This window comes from Lytechinus variegatus, chromosome 2 (genome assembly GCF_018143015.1).
Source record: "Lytechinus variegatus isolate NC3 chromosome 2, Lvar_3.0, whole genome shotgun sequence".
NCBI lineage: Eukaryota > Metazoa > Echinodermata > Echinoidea > Temnopleuroida > Toxopneustidae > Lytechinus > Lytechinus variegatus.
The window spans coordinates 51,182,576-51,207,743 of NC_054741.1; the positions used below are offsets into that span (position 1 = coordinate 51,182,576).

Sequence of the window (25,168 nt, forward strand, 5' to 3'; positions counted from 1 at the left end):
AAGAGTACATGACACATAGGTGATTCTCTCGTCTTTCTTCAGGATATGATTAAACCTTGTTGAGATGATGAGAGAATCAACTAAAAAAAATAATAATAACCTAACAGATAATAACAGTTCACAACTCCCGAGCATGCAATGGTATGTTTATAGCTTGGCGATGATGATGATGATGGTGACTACTGTGTTTTTGTTCTTCTCGCACCATGACATGTCGGTTCATTTTTCTGTCTCATTAATTTCCTGAAAATCCCTTCTTGATAGAAGGCTGTACGACAGGTGCATACTTCACCTTCACTACAGTGACAGCTAATTACCACCAAAACATGCTCTCCGAAACCTTCTCACAATAATTACTCTTCATTAAACTTCATCACAATCGTACCATTCTCCCCGGGCTGCGGGTCTATGTCGGGTATAGCCACAATATCATTGATTTTCTTCTTCCCCATTTAACTGTTTCATTTCCTCAATTAACCCAACATTGCAACCATTGTCTGACCTCTCCTCTCACTGCCTGCCGTATTCACATTGCGAAACATTTGCTGAAATAGGAAAATGAAATGAAAAATAATCCAATCTTATAATTCCTTATTCACCGTGCACTGTACTTAGAAGGTATTCTCAAGGTCATGTATGAAATTGTTCAAAATGATTCATCAATTTGTTAATGCTTCAGAACTCAAAATCTCTTCGGCAGTCTTCATATCTAATTTATTATAAATGAGCTTTAAAAGAAATTGCCAAAACTTGGTTACATAGAAAAAAGTCTCTTAACAATGTATAAAAAATGAATCTTAAGTTTTAAAACACCCAAGACCTATTTTGAGAGATGTGCCTTCCTGTCATAATTTCAAATCCTTATATCAAACACAATTACCACTATGATTAGTTTCTAGCTTCCAAATAATATAACTAAACTCTATCCAGGGTTAAGAAGTAATAAAGGAAGATATTATTTTCAATAAACTGATATTTCAATCACCTAATTTTAAATCCTGTGTGTTGTTCATCTTCACCCCCCCCCTTGGTAAATTGCCGATTGGTCTACTGCCAATTCGTCCACTCATCGCATGGTCTACCTTCATTTACTCTAAATGCCATTCCGTCCATCAACATTTCGTCTAATAACCATTTTGTCCAATAACCATTTGGTCTAATAATCGTCTTATCACCAGTTCATGTTTTACTATTTTGTCTATTACCAGTTGGTCTAATATCCATTTTATTTTCATTCACTTTGCCCAATTAACACTTATCCAATTAGACCAAATGGTTTATGGACGAAATGGCTTTTGGACCAACTGTTTATTAGACGAAAAGGTGAGTGGATGAAATGGCAATTGGACCATGTAGACAGCGGACGAATTGATGATAGACCAAATGATAGTAGATGAGTTGGTAATTAGACAACTTGGCATTAGAATAATTGGAAATAAACCTCTCCCTCCCCCCTCCCCCTGTATTTCATGCTGCAGAACGAGCTCAGTTTAAAGATAAATTCCAGTTTTGGTAACGATCTCAAAATGACTTTTTACAGAATATAATAAAATGACCACCCAAGTGTCTGTTTGTATGAATAAAAAATATGTGCCAAAGGATTCTGGGAGAAATTGTGTAATTGCTGAGAAATAAGCAAAATAAGCGCGGATTCGGTCACTTCCGTCAGGTCTTTATTCCAGCAATAATAATACACTGTCCCACGTGTGCCTATCTGTGTTAGTGATCTTCAGTGTGAAAGTTTTCAGCGTAGATTTCAAGATTTCACAAAGTTCAGTTTATGTAACTGTACCAGATCTAGATCCTCGATGATATTATGACAATTAAGCCTGGTTTTACAGACTTTCTCATGAAATCAGTGTTTACTGCAACTACTGGCATTTCTCTTTAACTTCTAAAACAATACTTGCACCCATACAATTCACTGATGATAATACTTTTTAACTTTTTCTTGGGTTTCCAAACCATCAAAGTTAAATTTTGTCTTGTGTATCATTTAGATGGATAAATTAATCAATGAAATTATATATGTAAAATAACAACATTTGATTGTCTTGGGTAATGTGAAAAATAGGACTGCTAGAATGTGTTCACAATGTTGGCATGGCAAAACCTAAAATGATGGGATATACTTTGAAAATAAAATCAAAGCAGTAAATTATGGATCACTAAATAAACTTGTGTGTGTTTTAAGGCAACCGCAAACCTTACGACTGTTCGCGATCCGATTTTGGAACAAATTGCATTTTGATCATTTTCTAAAAATGAGGATGGAACATATCATTTTATTTGAGGTTAAAATTAATTGAAAGAATAATAATATAAACATTTTGTAAAATTGTAAGCCTTTATTTTTTAGTTAAGGCCAAATAGGTTTCAATTCGTAGCCAATCGTACGACTGCTATGACGTCATTACGACTAGCTTTTCAATTTGTTTTTACTCTAAGAAGGATGAAAGCATAGTCACAGATTTGAATATAGGTATTCGTACAATGATTTCAACATTACACAGTAAGATGTTCCAAGTCTCAATATTAGCATCAAATTCTACTACGTTTTATTCCAAAATTGAGTCGCAGACCAATCGTAAGGTGTGTGGTCGCCTTTACGAATACACAAGTACGGGATCAGAGCATGACAGGAACCCATGTAATTTAAAAGGCATTTTCATGTAAAATGTCAGCTATTGTCGAATGGTCAAAAGAAGCGATCAGTCTGGAATCGGTTTTGTCAGTCCAACTCTGGAAACACTTCCATACATAAGGTTCATAAGGTAGTATTTATCGTCCAAATAAATAAATGGAAATTTGCATTTTTACATGGTATTAAACATACATGTACATAACATAGCATGGAAAATGAACATATTTACAGAAAATCAAACAATCACATATAGACAATTATACAAATATACATGAACATAGCATTCGAAACAATTAGTGTTCTTGACATTAAAATCGGGATTGAAATGGAAATTGGAACTGAAAATAAGATATCGGATATTGAAAAGAAATTAAAATTAGAATCATAATTAAAATCAGTAATATAAATCTTCACAGCATTGTCCACTTGTAATTGTTATTGTTATCAGTATTTATATATTAGTATTTCTATTTTCAATATTGTTGTTGTTTTAAGGAATTAACATCATACAACCTCACTTTGCCTTTGCTTTTGTATTTGTGTCAACACCGAGAAACAAATTTGACTTTTGTTTGAGATTTGTGAGACTGTTGATTAAACGGTACCAAAATAGAGCCGGAGCTTAGGTGATTAGCGGCTCAAAAACACTTACTCAGCCAGAGTTGCACTAATCAGCAAGGTGGCGAGGGATTCCTGGGCCTACACTCATATCATCAAAGACACCACAAGAAGATTAATGAAACATATCAAATGTGAGATGCAGAAGATAAGTCATAAACTATTTTCAAACTAAACCAATTCCTGATTGCGCTGCATCACTATTAAGATGGAATCGTGATACACTTTCCAAAATGATATCACAAACGATATACCTTTATTGAAGGTGGGAGGGATGGAGTCCATTTTACCAAGGACTGCACATCGTAGGTATTCCTCTGTCACATCGATCAAGCCATGAGTAAATTGATTAAAGAAAAGAACATCAGTGGTATACCAGGGTTACATCTGAGATTAGTACAACCCTTTGATTTAACTCACTCTCAAGGGCATGGAAGGGATGGTAAGGAGAGATGCAGAAAGAGACGGCCAAATAAATCTGCATAAAATACAAATTGATTGATCGTCAGGTTCTCTTGCATCATTTAATTCATTTCCAAGCCGATTTCATTAGAGCGGCAATACATGAACCCTAAAAAAGTGCAGTGGATTATCGTCCCATTAGCAAGCCCTACTTCCAGGCGATAGTAGGAACGGTCAACCAACCTCCCCATCCCGGCTTGTCTTACTCAATGCTTTCTCTTTGTATGCTATTGTTCAACCTTTTAATTCCATCTCTCCCACCATAGTCTTGGGAGACAAGACTCGCTTCAATGTGACTTCGACCTCTTGAGGCAGTGCACGATAGAAGACCCCAAGTAACTCTTTACATTTTGAACCTTATTCCATTTTGACCCCACCCACGTATCCTCTCTCCTCTTCTTTCTCATCCAACTCCTTCCCCATCTCTTTCTCTTTCTTTTCCTCTGTCATCTTCCTTATTTTATCACAAATAATTACCAAACTACTCATTATTCTTTTTTTCTTATAATATTCCCTTGTTTTCTATTTCTTAGGGTCACTTTTCCTTTATCTCTACAGATATCCACATATTATTCATGATAAAAATACGGCCCAAAGCCTTTCATGTAATTGATTTTTATTCATCAAAATGGTATAAGTCTATTAGTATTACTGGAAAGCTCAATTTCAGATGCATTCTTCATTAAAACCATTAACAGATGCTTGAAGCCTCTGACCAATACTACATACAGCGCACAATATTAAAATGAGAAGTCATATAAGGTCGGGTGATTAATTAATTGATTAACCAGCAGTAATTGAAACTATAGTTACTAAATAACTCTGCTCATGATGGTCATTCTCAGTTCCCCAATCTTATTTCCCAAAGTTGCTCAAGATAATGATGTGCATACGAAACAAAGGTTTAACGATTCTGTATTTGTACAAAATGAATTTTAAAAGAATCTTAATATTCTGAATGTTAGGAAAGTTGTTGGTTCTGAAGACATAAGACTAGGGGATGTTCAAAGAAGACTCCTCCACTATCCCGGAGTCTTGATTGGCCTTTAGGGGGTGATTCCGTTTCGTTTCCATTCGAATCTCGTCGATTGATTAAGACCAATTGTGTACAAAAAGACGGCGCTTTCGCTCGCCATTTCCTCCAGATCATTGGCGAATCTTCATCATATGGGCAGCAATTGTCTCAGAGTCATCCCCAAAACACGCAACCCAAAATGAGATTTTGATTGCTAATTATTACAGAATTGGTAAAAAATTCCAGCTTAATTATAAAGCAGAAGTACTTTCATGCTCTTTTTCCTTCTCTTGCGAGGGAAAAGAGAGTTGGGACCAGGCAATTGAAGAAACCCCTCGAGACAATTTGATATGGAATTATTTCTACTAACAAGTTTGGATCCAACGATGTTTGCAGAGGATAAAAGTAATTATAGCTTTTACTGGTAAGCATTCACTGAATTCTTCCCTAGCTCAAGATGGTTCTATTACGATGATAAAATGAATAAAACAAAAAACAAGTCTTGTTTCCTGAAATCTCTCCTCTGCAGTATGAAGTAAGAAAAAATTCCTAATTAGTTTTCCTCAAATGATTATACTGTCTGCTAAAACTCTCTGCTCAGAAACCTATCGGCAATGTTTTATTTAGCAATAATGTAATAATCCTATTTCAGTTTCAAATTTCATGCTTCTCAGAATTAGAAAACTTGATTAGTAAAATTTTGTATGACAAACTTACACTGTCACATGAAATAATTCCGCAATCATCTTCTTCTTTACATTGATTCTGTAATTGATATTAGCTGGTACAGTGGTCTACCAATTCTAGGCTTAAAACCAAAAACATCTTTTCCAGAATAAAATTCTTAACTCTTACACAAATTGAGTCTGTTAATTTCCATTCTCTTGGAAAACAAATAATTGAATTCAAAACCAGAATGTTACCTCAATTTCTAATGCCTTATCTTAACAGATGCTATGAAAACACAAAAACTCTGTGCAAGGCTCACTTTTTGAGGTTTCATATAGATTGAATTAAAAATGTAATTTCCTGCTTTTATCTCACGTTCCACGGGTTTCATCACAAAAGAATAGCAGACCGCTTCCTCCACAGTGGCGATTAAAACTGATTTGAATGTTAATTCCTAATGCATTACACAACCTTCAATGCTGCTGAGACAATTGTATTCTATGCATTCAAATCTATATATTCCATCCTTCATATTCAACCCTTCTTCTCCCCCTCCATAATTATTCTAATAATTTGCACAGTACTCACTATGATTGCTATCCCTTATTTCCTCTTTTCTATTTTCATTCCCAAATGAATTGCATTTTAACGCCATCCTAACACGTCTGCATTGAATTGGCATAAATGCACAGGCAGGTCTCACCTTGGCTTAAAGGAATATAATTGTGTCGGTGATGAAGAAGATAGAAAAAAAAGGGAGGGGAAAGAGAAGCTCGATAGCTAGATTGAAGCAGATATAAACAAGAGACAGCATGCCCTGGAAAATAAAACCACACAGTTAATTGGTATTATTCAAATTGTGGCAACACGAGCACTGAGCCTGGAACACTGCTCCTAATTCTCATGCAAATTTCCATCAACAGTTTTTCATGCGATCTTTTAATATTTCATGCCCCATCACACTCACGATTGCTCATTCCCTTCTCTTTTAATTCCCTCATTCTTTTTTTTTCTCTGTCTCTCTCTTTCTCTTTTCTTTCTCTCTATTTCATCAGAGTAATAATTCTCACACCTCAACGTGATGAAACTTGATTGATGGACTGTAATCAAAATGGAATTAATGAATAAAAGCATAACCCGAAGGCTATGATACGCAACCAACCAATAATCTTGCTAGACTTCCATATCATTAGGATTATTAATCAAAAAGAAAGAGTGTGTATATATATATATATGGCACAAACTAATGAATACTTCTATTCTAATATTTGTGTGATCCATCTGATGTTATTTCTTTAAAGACAGACTTCAATGAACTTTTTTTTAATCGACAAATGAATACAACCATCATCAAACTATGGAAACATATCCTGCAGTTTTGTCACATATTGTTTTAAGAGTTGTCATCCATCAAATAAATCAAAATACAAATACAAGCACCTTATGCCCTTTTTACACAGGATTTTCTTAACCCCGGACTATCGCTAACCCCGTACTATCCTTAACCCCGTACTATTTTTTTTCCTTTTCACACATGCCAAATTGTTATTGCTAACCCCGGATAAGAAATGCTTGCTTTTTACACACGAAACTCGCTAACCCCGGACTAGTGGTTTTTGTCGATCATTCGTAGTACAAGTGCTTCACTCGTACACTTTTTACACACGCTACAATTTCCTTAACCCCGTACTATAGGTGGGGCCAAATAGTACGGGGTTAAGCTTAGCCCACTTTCGTTTTACACATGCGAGCTTAACCCCGTACTATTGCTCTTAGCACCGCAATTGGTGGGATAACCCTGCTTTTTTGCAGGGCCAAATAACCCCATACTATAGGTGGGGCTAAATTGCCATTTAGCCCCACCAATAGTACGGGGTTAAGGAAATTTTAGCCTGTCTAAAAAGGGTATTAGATATCACACACAAGTAATAGCTCCCGACTTCCAACCAAAAATAATATCAAAACTGAGTATTGGGGAGGGGGGATTGATAACTATTTCGAGGTAGAATTGGCAAAGCAAACAAAGACTTGCTAGTAAAAGTACATCAAAGGTCCAACAGAAATCCTCAGTAAAGATAAAAGTTGAGTCAAGAAATACTTGTATGTCAAATTCTAAATTACCAATATTGTTAAAAATGATATTGAACTGGTTACAGATTATCGTAAAATGCAGTCCATGGAGAGCTTGCCGGGTGGTTTAACAGGAAATAAATCTTTAAATCGTCTATTACTAAACTGCTAGATCCATCCCTTGCAACCCAGTTAACCCATAGCTTTCAGAACGTCAATATTAATCTGTTTTGCTTCACAAATTGATAACAATTGCCAAGTTTCCATTCATTTCTATAATTTGGAGAAAAAATAAAATACTGGCATACCATAAATGTTTAAGGTTTTAATTAAAAACTGCAGAGGTTTTTTTAAGGAAACAAAAGAATACTTGTATGCCAATTGTTAAAAATCATATTGAATTGATTACAGATAACTGTAAAGTGCAATCCCACACTGGAAGCTTGCAGCATATGTTTATGCAGGAAATATTTTTCAAATGGTGATTTTTACCCTTTTTACACAGGCTAAAATTTCCTTAACCCCGTACTATAGGTGGGGCTAAATTGCCATTTAGCCCCACCTATAGTATGGGGTTAAGCTTAGCCCACTTTCGTTTTACACATGCGAGCTTAACCCCGTACTATTGCTCTTAGCACCGCAATTGGTGGGATAACCCTGCTTTTTTGCAGGGCCAAATAACCCCATACTATAGGTGGGGCTAAATTGCCATTTAGCCCCACCAATAGTACGGGGTTAAGGAAATTTTAGCCTGTCTAAAAAGGGTATTAGATATCACACACAAGTAATAGCTCCCGACTTCCAACCAAAAATAATATCAAAACTGAGTATTGGGGAGGGGGGATTGATAACTATTTCGAAGTAGAATTGGCAAAGCAAACAAAGACTTGCTAGTAAAAGTAAAGCAAACGTCCAACAGAAATCCTCAGTAAAGATAAAAGTTGAGTCAAGAAATACTTGTATGCCAAATTCTAAATTACCAATATTGTTAAAAATGATATTGAACTGGTTACAGATTATCGTAAAATGCAGTCCATGGAGAGCTTGCCGGGTGGTTTAACAGGAAATAAATCTTTAAATCGTCTATTACTAAACTGCTAGATCCATCCCTTGCAACCCAGTTAACCCATAGCTTTCAGAACGTCAATATTAATCTGTTTTGCTTCACAAATTGATAACAATTGCCAAGTTTCCATTCATTTCTATAATTTGGAGAAAAAATAAAATACTGGCATACCATAAATGTTTAAGGTTTTAATTAAAAACTGCAGAGGTTTTTTTAAGGAAACAAAAGAATACTTGTATGCCAATTGTTAAAAATCATATTGAATTGATTACAGATAACTGTAAAGTGCAATCCCACACTGGAAGCTTGCAGCATATGTTTATGCAGGAAATATTTTTCAAATGGTGATTTTTACCCTTTTTACACAGGCTAAAATTTCCTTAACCCCGTACTATAGGTGGGGCTAAATTGCCATTTAGCCCCACCTATAGTATGGGGTTAAGCTTAGCCCACTTTCTTTTTACACAGCATTTTTGCAAAGTGGGCTAACCCCACCTTTAGTACGGGATTATTTGGCCCTGCAAAAAAGCAGGGTTATCCCAGCAATTGCGGTGCTAAGAGCGATAGTACAGGGTTAAGATCGCTAGTGTAAAACGAAAGTGGGCTAAGCTTAACCCTGTACTATAGGTGGGGCTAAATGGCAATTTAGCCCCACCTATAGTATGGGGTTAAGGAAACTTTAGCATGTGTAAAAAGTGTACAAGTGAAGTACTTGTACTACTAATGATCAACAAAAACCACTAGTCAGGGGTTAGCGAGTTTCGTGTGTGAAAAGCAAGCATTCCTTATCCGGGGTTAGCAATAACAATTTGGCATGTGTGAAAAGGAAAAAAATAGTACAGGGTTAAGGATAGTACGGGGTTAGCGATAGTCCGGGGCTAAGAAAATCCTGTGTAAAAAGGGTATTAGTTCATTTCATTGTGTTGCCAATTCAGAGTGTGTATAAAATTAAAAGGCTTTTTACTCACGAATGTCACCAGGTACCTTTTTGAGAATGGTATTAGAAATGGTGTCAATGGGTGATTTCAAGTTCAGTGTTGACCTTTTGGTGTTGGTGTTAGGTCAATTTTTAAACAATTAAAACACCAAACATAAAATGAAGATGGTCCCAATAAGCAGACCTGCAATAAGCCACTCACTGGTCGTTGAGATGTCAATAATGTGATCTGGATCAGTTTTACAAACTGTCAATAACTTTTTGAGCTAGGGGAAGCAATCCAAATTTCAACACCAACACCGGACTTGAAATCGCCCAATATGTTCAGTGAATATTTCTATTCTTATCTTATTCCATACATAATTGTTCGCATTCAGGATATAGATAAACTGCAATGGTTTCAAGAGACAGAGTGGATCTCTATGTTGTTTCAGATAGACTCGAAGTTCATCAGTTCCAGGTATTCTCTGATCAGGAAATTTACCCCGATCAGAAAATACCAGGCAATTTTGGCAATGTGAAAGAAAATTACACGTAATCTCCCCTAAAGAAAATACCCACTAAATAGTAGATACTTGTCAAAATTATGAGAACTTTTGCGTGGATTTTTCCAAGGTCGAAGGTATTTTGGCAATGTGAAAGCAATTTACGGGAACTTTTAGCCCAGCATGTAGTTGGGCGCGGGCGACGTGAGTGGCGCTGCTGAGCTTGTGATTTTGAATCTCACGCTTTGCCTGCTTATCAGACCATACTGCACATGCTCATAACTTCAGGAACTAATCCCGAAGGGTATGTTTCGGGGCGGTGTGAATGCAGGAATAATAAATTGGTATTTTTTAGCCTAAAAAAGTTCTTGTAATTTAACAGGGATTCTTATGATCGAGGCGGTTTGAAACCACCTTCTATGGGTTAATTTACATTTTTGTATCATTGATCATATATCATTCTTCTTCGATATATAAAAGGGTAACAAACATAATCTTTCTGCTTCAACCAAGTGATTTGATGATGGCAGTATAGGCATATCTTCATTAATTCAAATTAGCCTGTTAATTGTCTCTACACACAATGGCTACATTTTACAAGCTTGAGTTCTCTACGTTTCACGAGTTATCTCAGAATCTGCCCCATTTTACGACCATAATTAATTCAAATTTAACCAAGATTACAGATGAGCAATTAGGCAGGTTTTAACGTACCAGTCAGCACGAGATATAACGATAAGCCACCATGAATGACAAATGCTCGTTCATATCAAACATTTCATAGCATTCCTTTACAAAATGCACGAGAGATGTACCTCACAGGAGCTGATTTGGTGATCTTAATCTCCGTGTAACGCATTGCGATTCATACTCACCGACAAAGCAGGGCTGAGGTGTGCTGAGGTGCGCATGCATGAATTACTGTCTGATATGATCTGTAGGTGATAATTATTCCATCTCCAATCGCCATCAAAGAAATAAAATGGACAGGTCTCTAGGGATCCTCGGCTCAGTGTAGTCATTGATCTCAGCGTCCATGCATCGGAAGAACGCTTTCTGCTTAACCCTTGATACAACCAATGTGTCGTCTCACTGCAAGGAATTATGAAAATGAAATTAAGTAAAATACAATTAGTGCAAATAAATGCTAATGCTATGCACTGCATTGTCATATGTACGGAGAAATAGTGTGAAGCGGGGGTATTAGGTTCGTCAAAATCTCCTGGTAATTACTTGTACGATTGTTATGGAATACCATCCACCATCAATCAATAGTTTTAATTCCATTGTGTTGTCATGGTAACCAGCACAATTAGTTCTCTGCTTACTTCCTAGAGAGCAAAACCATTTTCAGTTTTATCTTCTTTCATGAAAGAAGCTTAATCGAGCTTTTATCGCCATGCATGCACTTATATGAAATATTAACTTGAAGATAAAGCATTATTTTGTTTTTGTATTTCCAGATGTTCTTTCTCCAAAATAGAAAGTACAAAGAAATTTATCAGTAAACAACCTGGATACAGTTCAAATTCATCATGCAAGTTACCACAACAAATGGTTTGAATGTTTTTTTAATATATTTGGGGGGGAAATCTCACTTTTATTATTATTATTCATATATTTATTTCTGTTTCCTTTACACAGGACGGTCTCTTCAGTATATAAAAACTGTTTATACATGTATGCATCATTCCATCCAGCATTTTGACTAGTAAGACAAATGCTAGCAATCAAATACATATCATCATGTATTAAATATATATATTTATTATATATATAACAGATGCAAAGTTTACATCAAAATAGTTTCCAACTGAAGGAGAAACAGCTGACCTTTGTTGAACCCGTTCTCTTAACAAATTCCAAATATATCAAATAATTTTTATAACAATACGCCCTGACTGGTAGCACCTTCATTAGCCAATCAATCCATCTAGAAGTTTGCAATCAGTTTTAAAGAAAAAGATGAAAAAAAAAGAAATATGAGGGTCATGTACTCAAAGTGTGAATACGAGCTAAAAAGTGCAGACGACAATAGGAAGTTGATTTAGATCTAGAATTCCTTACGCTCCCAGCTTAATTTGTAAATGTGATAACGATGAGTCGGCATCAATTATAAATGATCAGACAGCAGGGATTCAAAATAAAACTGATCAAGATTAGCAGTTTTATTTTTAAGTAGTGACCCTAAGTTGTCAAAGCGTGCGTATTCTGTGCACTCAACATTAATTTCTTCAATTTACACTTATGGAAAGAAACGTTGGAACAAATGCAGGCGATCACTCATTCATCTGCTTAAGAGGAATCATGCCTGATATAAGAAGTGCGGTCAAAATTGGTATGAAGGAAACAAGCCGAATATGGTAATGACATATTTTATCATGTCATCCCTGAGTCATTAATGGACATTAGCAGAGCTTGAAGAAGAGTGCAAGCAAAGACAATATGAAGAGAGGGGAGACAGGCGAAGAGAGGGGGCAAGGATGAATAAGGAGGGGGACGAGAGAGAGAGCGGGGTGGAAGGAGAGGTGAATGTGAAGCCAACAGAGAGAATGGAATAAGTTGGATGAAATTAAAAAAGAAAAAGAGGCTGAGTAAAATACAACAGAGTGAGGAAATATATATAGATGAGTGAAATGAGTTATGAAACATGAGTTCAAGTTCAAGTTTATTTATTCAAAACCAAAAACATCACATCATAATCAAAATAGATGTACATACAACATAAATGAGTACATAAGCATACATCAATTAGACTATAGCATATATACGAATCGGTTTTAGGACCCCTTAAAAAGCAAAGCTTGTAATGAGGGCCCTGGAATACTTATGATTATTAACATAATACATAGGATATACAAATCTACAAGATACAAAGGAGAGAAAAAATGTATAAGGTTAAGATGCTAAAAATAGAATGGAAAACTATTACAAACACACATATATACACACACACAACCACACACACCCACATATGTACATACTAAACATAGATTCTGAGTAGGTCATCAACTTAAATGCAAGTACATCAACTTTCAAGAAAGTAAGTTTTGGATAATCTTTTGAACATAAAAAGAGTTTAACTATTTTGATATCAACAGGTAAATTGTTCCACTCTTTAATAATAATAACCAAAAAACTACAGTGCAATACAGAGAGATATAGACAACCACAGAAAGAAAGACAAAAAGACAAATTATAATACATGTACCTATAAAATTAGAAGAATTCAATGAAAGCAAGGTTCTTTATTACAATTATTTAGATTTGATGAAATGGATATCTGTATAAATAAAAATATAATACATACCTTAACATCAGAAAGTTTAAGAAATATTTTTTCTTTATATGATAAAGGAAAGAAATGAAAGATATGACACTGGAATATTTTCTTGCTATGAAATGTTCTTAAACATAACATGCTAGAATTCTTGGGCTGAAAACCGCTAAATGCGCCATACCTTTCATTTCTCCTGTTTATATTCTATCTGAATTATTATATTCCTTTGGCAAGGCGTTAATCCACACTTTGCCACTCTCCACCCAGGTGTTAAATGGGTACCCGGTAGGATGTGAAAGCCTATATGTAGTATGCCTAGCAATTGAGTCTGAACTCTTGTTGGAATGCTCCCCCGGGATTGGAGAAGGTGCATACATTGTATGCGGGCATGCAAGGATCCGATGACCGGGGTAATAATATATCTGTAAAGCGCTTAGAGACATTGTTTCGATGTGTTAAGCGCTAAATAAATATGGAATATTATTATTATTATTAATATAAAATACAAGGATATTCACACAAAATATCATTGTAAAAGATAAACTAAAACATTGTAGATAATTAATGATATCCAAGTCCTTTGGAAGAGCATAGAGACATTTTGCGCTATACAAGAACCGTTTATTATCATTATTATTAAGTATAAACTGAAAGTCAGGACACTTGTAAATCTGTAAATGTGTATTTTCATTTCATGCCTATCTAAAGGAAAACAAATATATTATACAAAGTGAATTCATTGAATAATTATTTTCATGCCTATCTAGAAGAACATAAAAATAACATATCTATCAAGTGAATTCTGACCTCAGATTTCCTCCTTGTACATGTACTGTAATAAAGAAAGAAGTTTTCATTTGCAGTGATTGTTTAAAGATAAATGCCAGTTGTGGTAACGATCTCAAAATGACTTTTTACAGAATCCAATATAATGACCACCCAGGTATCTGTTTGTATAAATAAAACTTATGTGCCAAAGGATTCTGGAAGAAATTGTTTAATTGCTGAGAAATAAGCAAAATAATCACAGATTCAGGCACTTCCGTCGGGTCTTTATTCCAGCAATAATAATATACACTGTCCCACGTATCTGTGTTGGCGATCTTCAGTGTGATCGTTTTTCAGCTTAGATTTTATGATTTCACAAAGTTCAGTTTATGTAACTGTACCAGATCTAGATCCACAATGATATTGTGATACTTAACCTTGGTTTTACAGACTTTCTCATGAACTCAATGTTTTGCTGCAACTACTTTCATTTAGCTTTAAATGCTAGCAGTAGTAGTAGATTAAAACTCAATCCATGGACCAGCAAACCTACATCAAACATGAATTTAAAAAAAATCAAGTAGAAAATATACAGGAACACCATAAACAGAACAGGGAGATATGACTGAGCATCGTATGGGTTAATTTTTAGCAGAAGCGGCAAATTAGCAATCATAACCATACTGGATGCTAAATCACCTTTTGCTAGAATTAATGGGCATTAGATAACGACGACCCTCGCGCACACGGGGGCTCCCTCGCTCTATCCTCTCACAACGCTTCCTGTTTGCTTCACTGTTAATGGTTTCTATCATCAGAGACAAAGCAAAATCATGTCACAAATTATGGATAATATGGATCATAAATTGATGATTGTACAGAGACACCACCATGCTAAAAGCATATCGGATGAAAGAAAGCTTCCCTTTATATGACATGAATTGCGCTTATATACACAACCCATTATATCTAGCTAATCAGTCTTTTTTTTTTAATTCACACTGCTCAGCTTTGGCAGGTATTTGGTCATATCTTCTTTTAAAGCTTCCATTATCTCTTTATTCATTCATCTTATTTTACACATATCTTTAGGATTGGACAACACATCAACTGCAAACAATGCATGGTCTAATTGACATTGTGAATAATGCATTCTACTATTCAATTTCAAAATTTCAATCTTAAATATACTTTCAAATAGCTGTACTTTTTGTTGATCCTATTGTACGCAATGAAGCTAATTAACTTGACAAGCATGAAAACAAACAAAAAATGACTGGTGGGTTGAAATTCCTGAGGTAGAAGAGGGCTCGGGTGGTGATATCAAATAACTTTCTGGGTATTATCCATTATCGGAATATGTAACACATGTTTTCTTGAAAGAAATGACAGTATAATTGATGGCATGTGACATGGATCAAGCAATGTGTTGATGCAGAGAAGGGCTGCTGGGCCTTAAGAACTCTGATAGAATCCGACAGGATTGAGGATTTTACAGCAGCGCGGAAAAAATGTAAGATTTGAGGGAGGAAAAGAGTGGAAGAATAAGTTTGGCGGTGGGGCAGTCACGTTCACTGTAAATTAATCTCAGCCAGATCACAGATCTTGTTTTTGACACCAGCTTGACAAAAGTCTACAAGATTGATAGATGTGAAAGTTGATATGACCAGAAAAAAAAGAGAAGAAAAGAAAAGAAAAGAGAAAATTAGAGAGGGGACTGTGATTTACTCGTCAACCGTTGGAGATATGGATATTTTCTGAAATGGTGCTGAAATTGCATTCGTGGCTATTACACCGCAAGTGAATGTGTCAGCGACATGGGATGATTTGAAGAGCTTTGTGCCAAATAGTTAGGAAGTTATCACTCTCCAAAACAAAGAAAGCAAGAAGTTGAGTAGAATCAACCACATCTAAATGACAGCAAATAGCCCCCCTTCTTCACATATATTCACCATTATAATTTACATGACCATGGAGGAAAGAAAGGTCTCCAAGGATCCTCAGGGTTCACCATTAAGGTAAAGACTCTACAATTGGTTGCAGGATGCGACAATGCATGTTAGTTAATGTTCCAGAGAATTGATATTGCAAGAGGCTATTAGAGCAGCAATCTTCAAGCAAGTTAAATTGACTAGAAATGCCATTCCACAGACTTATTTGCGCTCTCTCCCTCTCTCTAAACTTGATCTTTTGAAAGATCCCCTAATCTCCAGCATACCTCCTAAAAGGCAATTTCTGTCGCATTGCTCCCCAGCCTGACCTCAGAAGACAATCAAAGCAATAGTTCTTTTTGCTTGTTAAACAATGCTGCACAAGAAAATAATATCCCTTCCCCTAATGTCATGGAATTCATTTGCTGGTATAGATGGTTAAACAACAAAGTCATCGACACGGCAATACCATCAATAAACTTCCAGACTCTCAGGCCTCATATCACTCATATTTTTTCCATTAGTGCGCCGAGATGATATTACATGGCCAATTTAGAGACAATTCTTGGTTTGACTTTGGCTTTGTAAGAACCGCTTTGACACCACACTGAAAGAAGCTTATTTGCAAGGTAACATCACCAATCAAAGAATTTTGAAAGGTATCAATAAACAAAGAATCAAGAACTTGCCCATATCTTTGTAATAAAGCACACGGACTAGGGTGACCATATCTCACTCTGACATGAAAATCAATCATTTTAAACCTTTTCTTTTTCCAATGAGTAGGACTTTTCCAGGAGCTGATACTGCTGCTGATAGGTGTGCCATCACAAACACCAATGGTCAATATCCAAAATCTATTCTTATCTTATCTAACCAAAAACATTTCTATGTGTTAGTCTATAGTTCATGTGTTTGTATCCCACTGCAGCCTGTTGTCCTTTGGCAAGGTGTCAATCCACAATTCGCCACTCTCTACCCAGGTGTTAACGGGGTACACAATAGCAAACGCCAATGTATAATAGCATTCATAGCAATTGAGTATGAAAAATCTTGCAGAAATACTCCCCAGGGAGTGAAGAAAGTGTATGTATTGTGTGCAGGCAAGTCAGAATCAGATGGTCACGGTAATAAAAACTACATAAAGTGCTTGGAGACATTGTCCTGATGTATGAAGTGCTATATAAGAGTGGAATATAATAATTTTTGTTTATCGAAGGCAAATGCTTTTAAAAAAACACCATTCTGCCCTAAACCTATTACCCCCTCTTCCTCCTCTCTCTCCCTCTCCCTCCTAATTCTTCGCTCAATTTCTATCATGTGTTTGCATTTCATAAAACTATCAGTTATAATTAGTAGCAGTATTTTATTTGGCACATTCAGAACTCAGGAACAAGACAGTACTCACAACAGAATCTAAATAATATGATGGGTTAGCTACTAGAGATGGAAAAAAAAAATTGGATACTCTTTCAAAGTTATTTACATCTTGAATAATAAAAAAAAATCATGAAATTTACTGCTCTCCAGGAAGATTCTTTCCTACCATCTCAGAGGAAACAACTGTAAGTACAAGCCAATTAATCGACAAATCCTCACCGTTTCTTTTTCTCAAGAAGTTTTTCTAAGATTCCTGTCACCCTTCCAGACATTATCTTAAGAGAATACTTCTTGTTTGTGAAGCGGTCCCCCTAGACCGCGCCATCACAACGGCTGTATTTCTTGAAGCCCATTTAGCCATTTAGAGGAATCTGTATTAAGCTACTGCTAAGCCTACTTCACTTTCAGGGCTGTCCCAATTCTACCCCAAGCAGCACTGCTCTGATCAGAATATACAAGCACTTCTTTAAAAGAAGGAAAAACAAAAGAGATTGAAGTAACATCCTGGTTTTCAAGTAGCCAAACAGCGGTAGACTATGTATGATCAGCGATCTCAAGAGAGTGTTTTCTTCGAGCTCTATGAGAAAATCAACTTCATCACAAAACACCTTGCATCACTCGAAGGAGACAAGGACTTACTAAAACACCATCAAAATTACAAAAAATGAAAAAAATGGCTGTTGTGAGATAAATAAAAGAAGCAAATTCAATCTTAGCTTACAGGTTCAAATGTAAGCCAAGACATGAATTCTTCAAATTTTCCAGTGTCTTGGCCAGTAGCTAAGCCAAAAGCGGAGACAGTTTAAAATTTCATAATTTCAAAATTTCAAAATGGAAACATAATGATTATTTCATAAAATAATAAAAAATTATGTCTTTAGTATTCCTGATGTATTCCTAAAATCATTGATTTTTTTTATTTCTGCATTCTATTCCACTTATTCATTTAATTTGTCATATAGTCTATAACCACTTTAGCTAAAACCATAGAATATCATACATCTTATAGTTTCTGGAAAAGATCCTTTCTGATGGTGGCCTTGATTCTGGAAATTAATCTGTCATATAACAAGGTCAAATTCCTTGTAGCTTTGATGACCTATTTCAGTTCTTTCTGGATATTGGCTTCTTGGCTTAGAAAAGGGCCATTTCTGTGATATTGATATGACCTGTCAGAGACTGGCCAGTTGAGGGAGACAAATACCTGTAAATAGAAGTGTTGTGGTCTAGGATGAATCACTGGTTTATACTGAAACTTGACTGCATAGGCATACACTTGAGGCCCAAGGTTTTCACACAACCATGGAATTAAGTGAAATCTGCTTGCTTGCCAAACATTGTAAAATTTACTACATCTTCAGAAATATGAATACTACCATGACAAGTTTGGTATCAAATGAAAGAACGTATTAAGCTCTTGCACATAGCTGGGATGCCATTGGGATTTTAAGTTTATTTTAGTTGGAATTTTCTTTGAAGAAAAAAACGTAATATTGGTGCCAAATGAATTCCATTGTTTGTTATATTTTCAAACATCGTTTCATAGAAATAATGAATGTCAGATCTATGATTTACAATACATTTTTTTATCATGATATGTCACCACTGAACAAAAAAGTGTAATCTGAAATGTTTGTGTTGAGAAGTAACTAGCACAAATATGAAATGTTTTTTTCAAGTTTTTATTTTCAATTTTGTCTAATAGTTATATATGACAATTTTTTTTAAAGACACCTTAATATTTTTCAGCTCCTGATGACAAAGCAATGTAATGAAGTGGCATGACAATACTCATTTGTTTGATATCAATTTTGTCATAATAGCAGAAAAAATTATAAGATGCAGTAAATTTTATGTTTAGTAAGTGTCAAATTTTCTTTAAATCTCCTGAGTGTATGTAAATTTCTGGCTTCAAGTGTAGTTGAATGATTTGTTTGAGAGACTCATCCTCTGAAGTGTAAATCATATGCACATTGTATTTCATCAGACTGTTAATGAAAAATTTAGAAATATCTCTGTAAAGTCTGTATAAATATAACACGTTGCTTACTGGCATGTAATATCAAATTTTATTAAAAATCATTAATACCATATATATGTATGAATATGGAGTATGTCTAATTATGTTGGTTTCTGCTTGTCAAACAGAATCATATGAACATGGTATATTAGCATATATCAATATAAAAAGTAGGGTTATAATTTTCACTGATCTTATAAGTAAAAAATGTTTGATCAATGAAATTATAACGAATGTTGTAATAACATGGATTATGTGCAAAATCATAGTCTAAAAATAACTGCACTATGTACTATCTTTAGTAGAGGTGTTTTGCACTACATACTATCTTAGATAGAAGTGTGATGCACTTTGAACTATCTTAAGAAGAAGTGTGTTAAACTGTGTACTACATTGGGTAGGAGTGTGTTACACTGTTTACTATCATTGGTAGAAGTGTGTTGCACTATGAACTATCTTAGGTAGAAGTGTGATGCACTGTGAACTATCCTAGGTAGGGGTGTGTTGCACTGTGTACTATCTGAGGTACAAGTGTGTTGTACTAGATAAGATAGAAGAATGTTGCATTGTGCACTATATCAGGTAGAAGTGTGCTGCACTGTGTACTATCTTAAGTAGAAGTGTGTTCATTGTCTACTATCTTAGGTAGAAGTGTGTCATAATGTGTGCTATACCAGGTAGAAGTGTGTTGCACTGAGTACTATCATTGATAGAAGAGTGTTGCATTGTGAACTTTCTTAGGTAGCTGTGTTGAACTGAGTACTATCATATGTAGAAGAGTGTTGCATTGTGAACTTTCTTAGGTAGCATTGTTGTACTGTGTACAACCTTATGAAAAAGATTGTTTTACTAGATTAGGGAGAAGTGTCTTGAATTGTGTACTATCTCAGGTAGAAGTGTGTTGCACTATGTACTATCTTAGGTAGAAGTGTGTTGCACTATGTACTATCTTAGGTAGAAGTGTGTTGCACAGTACACTCCCCTAAGTAGAAAGGTGTTACACTGTGAACTATCTTTGGTAGAAGTATGATGCAATGTCCACTATCTTTATATTGTGCTGTTTTAGGAAACTAAGATAGTTTTTACTTCCTTTTATTATTGTTTCAAGAAAGACTAGTAGACCTTACCCGTGCAAGCTTGGTCTTCTACCAAACTTTGCAATCATATCTACTGAAATGAAACACATTATTTTCAGGGTTAAATGACTAATATCACCCAAAATTAAGCATACAAATTTGCTGTTCCAACAGTTGTCTGACATTGAATACTATTCTTTATTTCTTTTGATTTTGCTTGCATTGGTTATGTACACTGTAATTTCAGGAGGAGACCATGTTGGGTTTTTTCAGACAGACTTTTTTTTAATGGGTGTAGGAACCATCTCTCATTCTTTACTGTTCTATTATATTCTATATATGTTTGAGTGGTGATAATCTGTTAGTCATTCATTCTGTTTTCATTTCTCATTTTATGTATAAGGCCTATTATTAATATACAAAATTTCATTAGCTGGGCCAACGGAAGACCAACAGAAACATTTCTGAAAACAGGGTGCAAGCCATATTATCATTATTTTTTTTTAATATTGTTTACTTTAAAAGTACTTATACATTATTTTCATCTTAAGAAAAAAACAATTGCTGGTGAATGAATTTCCTTAAGAGCAGTTTGGGTTTTTTTTTCTTATCAGTGCAAAATATTCAGTGTCAATTTAAAACAGTCTATGTTTACAGACTAAGCTTGATCCTTCACTTAAAATCGCAAAGATGAGGATTACAGCATCAGTTGAAGAGGTATAGCATCATCAACTGGGGAATATGAAGAGAACACATTGAACTGAGGCTAATTTCATGCAACATTGGTCAAATCACACCAAACTGGATTGGAGTTCTAACTGCGACACTGGGTTGCTTTATAGCTCGTAAGTTGCCCCTCCCTCAATCCAACCAAAGTCCAGTAGACCGTGATTTGTAGCTAATCACTGCCCTCACGCCTCGCTTAGGGAAAAATGAAATATAATGACGATAAAATGAAACTACTTTTTGTCAGTGTGGTCATCAACCTCTCCTTGTTTGTCAAGCTTGAGTATACTGGTCTAGTCTCATACCAAGAATCATTTGTCATTAATTTTCATATTTTCATTTTTTGAATATATTTATCTAACCTTTCACATATGATCTTAATTACTTATATCAAATGAATAAAAAAATAAAGAATTATCATAAAACATATAATTTTTCTTCTAAAAGTTCAAAAATTATTTGTCAAATTACTTGTTTTCTTTAACTATTATAAGTAAAGCTAAACAAACGTGTATGTATAATTTTAGTAGGAGTACTGACACTCTTTTATTTCGTGGAATTATAGAATATTTGTATGTTCATCTAGAGATTCTACGGCTTACCAAAAATAGATTGCTATTTTCTTTCAATTTCATAATTTCTTTTAGCACCACTCTAAGGTACATGTGAGGTTTACACCAACATTATTAATTTAAAATAACATGGATTAAGTTTGCTCCTGATTTAATAAAAGTATGTAAGAAAGTTCATATCTTAAATTTTCTTTATTAAAGATCAGGGCTCCATCTTACAGAGAGTTGCGATTGATCTGATCAACCACAACTATGGACGGCCAGCAACGTCAACATCTAAAATGCAAATTTGTTCAAAATATTTTTTAGATATGGTGTATATTCATACATTCATCATTCTCTCAAAGGTTCAGTGTGATTCTCTTTGTTTACTAAGGAGATTATGCAAATTTCTTGCAGAAAAAGAATAGTGGCATGGATGGATTTCCAGACAGTTGAGATTGATTGGATCGATCATAAATCTTTGTAAGATGGGGGCCTAGGTATAAAAAAGCAATGTCCTATGAATGATGTAATCAAAATTCTTGTCATTCAAAACTCAAAACCAGTAAAACAACCTCAACCTTGCCCCTTCACATCTTCCCCTTTCTGAGCTTTTACTTATTTTGGCCACATCCATTGTAGCAGTTTTTGCGGCTAAGCAACCTGTTCCACCACTTAATTCCTGGAGCAATGTAGGATTATAAAGAGGGGGTGAGTAATAAATCAAGGATTATCACCTGGCTTTGTTTTCAAGGATACCATACAAACACAGCGTCTATGGATAACATGGATAACAGTTGGCCAATACATTGAAATATAGGCCTCCCAATAGTCCATGGTATCGTCTAATGCCAATTCGTCCAATTGCCAACTCATCTACTATTGGTCTAATATCAGTTCATCCATAATCCATTTGGTCTTTTTTTTTTGTCCTCATCAGAGGTATTTATTACATTAAAATCAATAATCAAACACATACAATAAATACAATTACTTTCATATTTCACCACCTTTGATTTCATTATACTGTTTTTTTCTGATATTATTTTTTATATTGTTACTCTTTTACATTGAAATCAATAAACAAAACACAAACAATATATATATAATTAGTTTCACATTTCACAGGCTTTTGATTTCGTTGTACTGTTTTTCTGTTAGTTTTATCTTATTACTCTTTTCAAGAAATCTTAAATTAATGACTAATTCTCTCTTGAAATCTGACAACATAGAAAAATAACTGAATTTTTTTGAAGTGAACTGAGCCAACATATAAACTCTATAAATCGTATATTGTGCGAAAACCAAAATTACATTAAGAAAAGCCATGTTTTCATTTTCAACATCGTGGCCAATCAATAGTGTTTTCTCATTAATCTGAATATTCACATTAAACTGGATCTTAATAAAATACCGTAGTTTTTGCCAAAATAAATTCACATGTGGACAATACAACAAAGCATGATCTAAAGTTTCAATTTGTTTACAATGGTTACAAGTCATGTCTGATGTGATATTCCATCGAACTAAATTCTCTTTGTACGGCAAAATCCGATGCAGCAATTTGAAATTATATTGTTTAACTCTGTTATTAAATAATTTTCCAAACTTAAATTTTAGCAATTTGCTCCAATCATAATCTTCTGCAAGTGATAGACTGTCTTGCCAAAAATATAACACCGTTGGGTGTAAATTCTTTTTTATATCTACAAAATATTTGTAGAATTGCTTTGTTTTTGATATTGTAATGTCAATTGAGTCACCAGTTTTAATTTGAATAAATTTGTCGTTTTGCGTTGGTTGATCTTCGTGATTTTCAAGCTGAGCAGTGTTCAACTTATCGAACCAATATTTTGGAAAAGCAGTTTTAATTTTAGCATATTGAAATAAGATACAAAGAGAATTCATCGACAGTAAGTCTGTAATACTTTCGGAGTTTTTCCATGAACCATTTTCAATTAAATGGTATACTTTAACTATACCCTTATCGTACCATTTTCTGAAATACAGTAACTTGTTTTCATGTTTTATATTTGAATTATTCCATATGATTTCATTTTCAAATTGAGTTACTTCGAATATATTAAGATAGTGAAGTTCAGCCCATGAAGTAAGTAAGTCTGTATAAAATGTAGGTAATGAATATTTTTTGCATAATTTGATCATGTCTATAGGAGAACAGTTACATTGAATAGATAAAGGTATACCGCCTAATTTATGTAACCAAAACTCACAAATATATATCCATGGTGGTTCATCACCTCTAACAATTTTTGGTAACCAAGAAAGTGTGAGTGATTTCAATCTGGAATCTATATCAATCATACCCAAACCACCATATTGGGGTGAATTAATAATGTAAGCTCTTTTCACTTTTTCTCTTTTAGAATTCCATAAAAATGAATGAATTATTTTATTAAGTTCTTTGATATAATTTTGGGGCATGATATAGCATGTGCTTAAGTATATTAACTGTGATACAAGTAACATTTTTATAATAACTATTCTCCCATAGTATGTCAGATTTCTCATCTTCCAAAGATTTATAATACGTTTAATTTGTCTATCTTTACCGACCAATTAAGAACATTGAAGTCATTTGTGTTCTTGCATAATACAACACCAAGATATTTAATTGGTTCATCAGACCATTCCAAGTTGCATATACCATTTGTTTCATTGTAATTTATATTAAGTGGCATAACTTTGGTTTTATCTAAATTAAGTTTTAAGCCAGAATATTCCCCGAACTTAATAACCTCTTGAATTGCAACATTTCCTGCCTGGACGGAATTAACAAAAAGAGCGGTGTCGTCTGCTAACTGTGAGATCTTTAATTCTTTTGAAAATGGTTCTTTGTGGAATGGAATCTTAATACCACTGATTTTCTTGTTTGACCTTATCTGTGACGCCATTACTTCAACAACCAAAACAAATAACAAAGCCGATAGAGGGCACCCTTGCCTTACACCCTTTTCTATCTTAAACTGTTTCGAAATCCAACCATTATTTATTACCTTTACATTATCTATTACCTTATTTATTATCCATTTGGTCTTATGACCACTCACCATTTCGTCTAATAACCAGTTGGTCCAACAGCCATTTAGTCCATAAACCATTTGGTCTAATTTGTGTATGTGCATACAATCCACATAATTATGCCCAGATTAATTGATTGATCAATTAGTGCCACTTCAAAGTTAAAAATAATGGAAATAGTTGTTCAGGGGAACAGTGTACACATTCACTCAAGGGAGATTCTTTTACCACACAGATCCATTGATTCTAAATGGGCAGAACACAGCATTTAAACCTGGAAAGAAGGAGACAATATATTGGTTTGTTGTTAATAGGATTGGTCTGTCTGGTATTCAAATTGGCAACCATGACCTCCACTGGAATGCTTCCTAAGCACATGGCAGAGGTTAAAGGTCAACCAGAGAGGTAATGTAAACAATCTGACA

The 25,168-nt window shown here is 34.6% G+C and overlaps 1 long non-coding RNA gene across 1 annotated transcript in view; it reads right to left on the bottom strand.

Annotated features, from left to right (window-relative positions):
- LOC121408302 overlaps nt 1-25,168 on the bottom strand; it is a 69,259-nt gene that overhangs the window by 36,995 nt on the left and 7,096 nt on the right. The window contains exon 2 of the long non-coding RNA XR_005969028.1: nt 10,842-11,058. This is a non-coding gene — a long non-coding RNA (uncharacterized LOC121408302). The remainder of the gene's footprint in view (nt 1-10,841; nt 11,059-25,168) is intronic.